At 37.7% G+C, this 7,614-nt stretch overlaps 1 non-coding gene across 1 annotated transcript; it reads left to right on the plus strand.

Moving 5' to 3' along the window:
• Positions 1–216: 216 nt before the first annotated feature.
• On the plus strand, positions 217–288 carry trnae-uuc (transfer RNA glutamic acid (anticodon UUC)). The gene has a single exon. It is a non-coding gene; the product is annotated as a tRNA-Glu (tRNA).
• Positions 289–7,614: the final 7,326 nt, after the last annotated feature.

The raw sequence follows: 7,614 nt of genomic DNA on the forward strand, positions 1-7,614 counted from the left end.
TTAGTGACACCAGCATTCCCTCTTTTCCCAGATGGTAAAAAAGAGCCTTGACTCTTGCAAACTTTTTTTTTGTAGAACAAAGAGAAAGATGAATAACTCGCTTTATGGCCTTTTTCCACTCATGCATACCAATTCCAGTATGCATCCAAACATTGTCAGAATAGTAGGAGTGCAGACTTTGAAAAATGGTCATGTCAGGTAAGTTCTGCGGCTTTGTCCCTGGTTGTCTAGTGGTTAGGATTCGGTGCTTTCACTGCCGCGGCCCGGGTTCGATTCCCGGTCAGGGAATTTTTGCTCATATAAAATGACAGATTCTGCATTAAAACATAAAGTTTGTGGGAGTCAGAGTTGAACCGACAGCCTAAGGATGACAGTTTTAACTTCTACTCTACCAACTGAGCTATTGAAAGTGATGTGCAAGTAATCCCACATGTCCAAACACCAGTATGTTGGCAAGAAACACAGCCAGTTTTGGATGTTTCAATTGTTAAGTTCATTTGACACAAAGAAAAAAGATCGCATTGTATAAGTTGTTCAGCTACAAACAGATATATATTTTGATGACATTTGGAATCATACTGGACTTTGTGTACATGAATGGAGAAAGGCCATAAATGGTTAGAATAACATTCAGTGCTTTTGGAGAAAAGTTTCGAGAGTTTTGTCATGTAGTGAGAGAAATGAGTGGCTGAAATATCAGGCATTAAAAGTGCAATTTGCAATCATGGAAAGAAAATTGCTTTCATGTGGACGGCATTGAGATATCGAACTGCCTGTGGAACATAACACCTCTTAAGAGGCTAGATTTGTGCTCTCAAGCTGCGATGGTGGTTTTCTCATGGCTTCTAAAAGAAGAGGGTGTCGTCAGGGTGGAGTGAGTCTTTGATAACCAAGATTGTTGTTGTTTTGGCCTTCGAATAGACAATGGCATTACCCAGTTTCAGGTCTTTCTCAGTAAACTGCAGAGAATGATATAGAGGGCAAGAAATGGTCAAGCACAGTTTTATTGGGTGTGTGTCTCTAAAAAACACTAGAGCTCTCTGATACATTTTTGGTTCAAGATTTAATCATCATGCAAATGATTGTGATTAACGCTTTGTCTGTTTAATTCAAATATTATACTATAAACCTAATATTTTAATAGGGTTGGCAACTTTCTAGATCCGATTACTACATGTGTGTGAAGTGTAGGTGCTGTAGCTATATGGTATACAATTGTTCACAGTAGCCTAATTATAATATATACAACCAAAAATGCATCTAAAATAAACACCAGAAACCTGGACTAAGGGTGATGTACATAAGTGCATTAAATCTAGGTAGGACTGCTCGATAGATAGGATAACAGCAGAACAATTGTCCCACCATATAAGCAAAATGAGAGCCTGCTAGGGCCACCAAGAGGGTGTCAAAGACCATGTATTTATTTCTATTTGTTTTTTTACCTATGTTATGTCAGTGGCAGCTCAGATTTCTTCATAGGGTCCCACACAGGCTTGGGCCAGCCCTGGTATCACAGTGTCGTGCACTGGAAAACCATCAAGCCTGTTGACTATGCTACCAGTGTTGTTCATGTAACTGTGCAAATAAACTGCAAACACAATTACTTTTAGAAGTATCATCCAGTTTGTTTTCACAATTGCCAAAATGTAATGAATCACAGCCAGTGTTCTAAAACAGAGCTGGAATGTATTCCTGGCTGACGTGCCCTGTTTCTGGTTACAAAAAAAAATAAAAAATTAATCGGATGAATTTTCAATGAAAGTGCTTCACTCAGCAGCCATTAATGATTCTTCTGTCCAGTATGAATAAATTGGAATTCCTATCCTTGTATCGGGTGTGGCAATTATGTGTAACAATTGTTTTCTGCCCCCCTCATAATTTGCACTTGTGTCTGGTTTAATGCTCATTTGACCATGTTTTTAAGCCCTGTTTTAGTTTAGTCTTGTTGCTATTTATTGTAAGTCCAGCTGCTGTTTGTTAATCGAGGCTTCCGTGCATGTGAATATAAGCCTGAATGTTTATCCTCGCCCCAATGTTATAGCCTGCATCCCTGGTTTGTCTTCGTGCGCTTTTCTTTACTTTAGTTTATCATGAATTCTCGGACTCTCCATGTTAATAATTTGACCATGGACTTTGGATTTGCCCCTAATAAATCTCACTCTTTTCCACACACTGCGTCCGCCTCCTTACCGCTCATCGTTACACTTCCCCAACCTACTATATTTACATTAAAACTCCGTCAACAGCAGTCTTTAACGTTGATTTTTTTTTTTTTCAATCTGTGTAAAATTACATAATTTCTGCTGTTTCAGAAGTGAAGTATTTGCGTGCTCTAAATTTTCATCATGCCAATGCACAGAGGTTTTGGTATGGAGATTTTATCCCGATCTATAGGAGCAGGTGTAATGGACTATAAAGTTGACGAGAAAGAAACCATCCGTTTCGCCGCCGTTTATGTCCATAGATGCTGCTATTACCAAAACTAGTACTGCGCTGATTCTTTAGAGGACAATCGATTTGACCGGATGTCGCAGCAGTACGGCCGACTACTCCTGATCATAACGCATTCATGACAACTCAGCCCTTTTTACGACTGAGGTGCTCACACGACAACGCGTGATCTTGCACCTTTTATGTGTTTTAAGAAAAACGCTCAGTGTTTTAAAGAGCAGCAGCGAATTTTCCTCTAACGCGTTACTAAGCTCTGTGAGCTGAGTAATTTCTCCCTTTGTGTTGAAATGAACAGGTGTCTGTTCAACTCATTCATGAGCGTATTTTAACGCGCGTTCAATATCGTCCGAGCTGTAATCTTTTGAATTCTGTAACCATGCGGCGTCATACGTATAACATTCTAGTCGCGTGGTGTGATAGCAACTGCTAGTCAGAATAAACAGAAGACAAGCAGTAGTACAAACATTTAAAAAAGATAAGATTACAAAAGTGAGATGCATTTTTGGCAGAACAGCGTTCATCCTTTTGAAGTTAGTTGCAGCAATAAGGACGGTAAGCAGCTGGAAGATTCCACCGTGTCAGCGCATCGTAGAGTGAGTTATCAACACAGCTGGCGACTGTTACAACTAACACACCACTTTAAATTTTGATATGAGGCCCTTTTTAGATAGAGATTGCCTGTTAGGGATTAGAATGAGGCTCTGCAGCATCTCAGATTGAAAAAGAAAGAAAGAACGCAGAGAAGAACAGAATAACTATATATATATATATATATATATATATATATATATATATATATATATATATATATATATATATATATATATATATATTCATATGTCTCTGCATGTTCCAAATGGGAAACCATAAGGTGGAGGAGGAGTTGAGCAAAGAGACCCTGGGTGAATGTCGGAGAAAGACAAGGGAGGACAACCGACAGAAGGCTGCACGTGTGGGGCGGTGTCTTGGAGGTCTAGACCTCGAGCTAGCAGTGCGAGAACTGCAGAGGGAGAATGTGGAGATCAAAGCTGAACTGAGAAGGCTGAAAGCACAGCTTGAGAAAGTAGGAAAAGTGAAACACTTAGTTATACTGCAGTGCACATCCAATGAAGCAATGTTCTGCTATACACAGGAGATGATTTTAGATTGAAATAAGGAACTATAATTAAAGTCCAGTTAAATAGTGAGCATAAATGTGTTAGGGCATATCAACAAATGGATTGCCTATGGCACTACAATATCACTTACATTATATTTTTGATAGTATATCAAAGTGTGTGCACATGCATGTATTTAATAGTGATGCTAAATTAAATGCTTTTTCACAGTTGGAAAGCCCAAGGCCCAGTTTCCCCCTGGAGTCTCCCAAACCACGAGACAACAGGTTTCCCTCACTCTCCCTCAGACAGCCTACCAGATTTGCACCTGGTGAGCCCCACTGGCTCCAAGAAGCCCCATCATCCAGACCCTACAGGCCTTGCCGTACACTACTGCCTCCCCTGTCCTATCACTCAGATGTGAGGGCAGCACCAAATGCACAGAAGAAGCTGTTCAAGAAGAAAAAGACACATGAGAAGAAGAAACTGAAACGTCATCAAAAAGACATAGAGCAGACAACAAAAGAAGCGAATGGAGCCTCGGAAGCAAGAAAATGTGAGAAGAAAAGATTTCGAATTAGGATTGTATGGAAAGGATTTAAAGGAATTAAGTCTTTCTTTCAAAAATAGCTGTGGTATAGAATTTTATGTCCTTTCCATATTAACATAACTTTACTCCTATACTGTATGCAATAAGCCTGCCAAAATAATTTTCCAGGCATTTTTCATAGATTTTGAATTGATTTAAATATGAATGTCTTATTTCAAAATGTGCTTATTAGTTCATGTCTGTTTTATAATATAAATAAAGATATTTTATTAAATAAGTGAAAAGTCTGGCATCAGCTTAATAGGTACAGTTGGACCATTTAAGTCCATTTAAGTGTTCCAAGTAAGATCATGTCATGATTTATTGACAAAATATTAAAAATATATAGTTTTGAAAGAATTAACAGCCCAACATTTATTCAGTAAGAGGTTCAGGAGTAGAAAAAATGTTAAGAAGCCCCCTAGTCCCCCAGTCCCAGAGTTACATGCGAGGTTTAACCATCAAATATTAAAACCCTGAGAAATGTTCAGTCTGAGATCTGAGTGAATAGTTTAAGGAAGAGATTTGTCCAACCATCCATGTTCCATCCAAAAATGGGGTTGCGGTCTGGACCTCCTTGACACCAAGAATTGTACAGCCGTTTCCCTTTGTAGATGATGAATCTGCCCAACAACATTCCCAGTGATGTGGACTGTTATCTGTTCCCTCCCACTTCCACCTGTAGTCTGGTACATAATCTTACAGGATTTGTCATGGACCAGTGACAAATCCTGTCTCATCTACATTGTAGATATTCTGGGATTTTGTTGTGAAATCTGTGAGATAAGCATATCAAAGCAGCGGGTGAATATTCCAGTATCAGCTGAGGTCTTCACTGTAGCCACAGGAAACTGTTCTGATTTGTGAATGGTCTGCTCAGGATGATCTCACATAAAACAATAAAATCATTTTCTCCCATTGGGGAAAGGGCTCTGAATTCCACTAGCCAGATTATAATCCAGAACAAGATGTAAAACATCTGTTTCAGTGAAGCTCAAACCCCAGTCACACATGACCTGCCAGGATTGTAAGAACACATGGACACATTAGCCTAAGCCATTTTATGATCACATCGTAACTTCATATTTGTCATTCATTTATTCCATCAAACAGCATTTATTTTGCATATCACAATTTCTTACTTGCAGCCAGTACAGTGAAAACTGATGCAAGTTTGTACTTGAAGGAACTCCTCATTAAAACACTCTAAGATCATCTTAAATGGAGTGTAGTGGGCTTAAATGGTTTCAAAGTGACTAGTGGTGAAAAAAGACAATGTGTTCATTTTTAAATAAAAGATATATTTATATGCATGGAGCCTAAATATAACGTGGACTAAGAATCATATTATTATTTTGCCCACGTACAGAAATATTAAATTATTCTAATTCAAGGATTGCTTGTTGCCTGTGGTTGTCATGCTTTTTGTAGTGCTGTATCATTTAAACCCACCTTTTAAAGAATCTAATTTTTGAAAATATCCCGATGTCCAGAAACTAGATGTCTGCTTATTTGTTAATATGTAAATGTAATTAGAAAACTGTGTACATACGTGGTAATGCTTAAATATAGTTGTATCTGCCAGTGTAGTTTATGCTTTGACCTTTAGATTAGCTGTAATGCTGAGACAGGCAAGAACAATATGGAAAATGAACAGGCAGAGCAAGAATACATATGGTAGAACTCCACTGTAGTGATGGGATGTTAGATACTGAGGCATCAAAGCTCACTATTGCAAAGCACATTGATTCAACACTGTATTGAAGATTGTACCAAAGATACTATTAGCATATGACTAATGAGGTCTAAGCATCAAACATCATCTAAACACTGGATGAAGTGGCACTGTTTCACAGGTCTGATACTGTCCTATAACTTGCAAGCTATAAGAGAGTGTAAAATCTCCAGACATCTTTTTCCCACAAAATTTGAAATATGGAAAATATGGAAGCAAATCTTTCCATATGAGGATAAATAACATAAATTGATCAAGCACCATTTCTTAATACACAGAAATTAAAGCATTAAAATCTCATTTGACATAATATAAATGCAGTTACCAAAAAGTGGCTGAAAATAAGCAGGAAGCCCAGTGAATTTAAATGAAAGAAGTTACACTGAGTTGAGATTTTATTTATTTTTATTTTATGTAACACTAAACAAGTTTGATAATTAAACAAGTTTGCCGTGTTGTCCATTTGGTTGGAAACCAAAACACTGTCTAACTGGCATATTGATCCCCTTTTTCTGATCAAGCTCGTCCATTCTCACTGTCTACTGGAGAGGAGGTCACTGGTACCAGAGTCTCTGCTTCATCTGCACAGACTGCAGCATGCTTTGCCAGACTGAAAAATCTGTTATGTCTTTAAGTTTCTTTTTAAGAAATGTATCAATTTTGTGTTGGTGTGGGCTATATTCAAATGCAATCTTTTCTACCGTATACATGTTAACTAGCCACAGATGAAAAAGCTTGTACAAGAAAATGATTAAATAAAAGCAAAATCTTTAAAAAGTGGTCTTGATATGTGACACAAATCAACAGAACAATCATTTGCATTATATTGTCACAAATTTAAAAATTATGACAATATTCAATAATGTCATTTATCAGCCCAAGTTAAATTGGTGACCAGGTGAATTAATTTACTTTATCTAGCAGATAGTTAACACAGTGATAATCATGTAGTGTAAGCAGGATAGGTAACATGAATTTGATGTGATGAAACTATATTGAGGTTTCTGTAGCTTGTCACCCCTGAATAATGATAAATCGGCTTATAGAAGGAAAGTGATTGTTGTTTGGTGCTGCACACTTAAGATGAGTTAAAACTTTTTGTTTTGTTTTAGCCATTTGACAGTTTTTCAGTGTCAGGTCTGCCCTCATTCATCAACCTGGATGCACCACCAGCTATAACCGCCAAAGATCCTCTGAATTCTAACCGTTTCCAGAACTGGTTCAGAGGTGAGTCTACCTATTAGTCTACAGTCATTACCCAGGCCTAAACCCCTATCTTTGTGGAGTCTTGCCATCCTTTCATTGTGGGCATTTCTGAAACTTTTTTTCCCGGTGTTTTGTTTGCTACCTGTTTTTTTTTGTCTCTGTCTGCTTTTGATTTTAGACTTGCTTTATTTTAGTACTGTTGCTGTCTCCAATTATTTCCTGACCCTTTTGGTCTGTGCCTCTGATGGCGTTTTGCTGAGGGTTTGTATTAATCATAGGTTCTATACCATTAGGTCTAGTGGGTTTGTATTAATAATAGGTTCTGTACCATTAGGTCTAGTGGGTTTGTATTAATAATAGGTTCTGTACCATTAGGTCTAGTGAGTTTGTATTATCTACATAAGGGATAATGTTTGTCTCTGAAAATGTATTATCAGTATGTGCCTAACGCTCCTCTCTATTCCAAAGATGATCCGATTTCCATAATTCTCGTATTGCATAAGACATTTATTTCCATTAAATGTTTTAGCATT

The sequence above is a fragment of the Electrophorus electricus genome, chromosome 10 (assembly GCF_041902795.1).
Source record: "Electrophorus electricus isolate QZ-2024a chromosome 10, ASM4190279v1, whole genome shotgun sequence".
NCBI lineage: Eukaryota > Metazoa > Chordata > Actinopteri > Gymnotiformes > Gymnotidae > Electrophorus > Electrophorus electricus.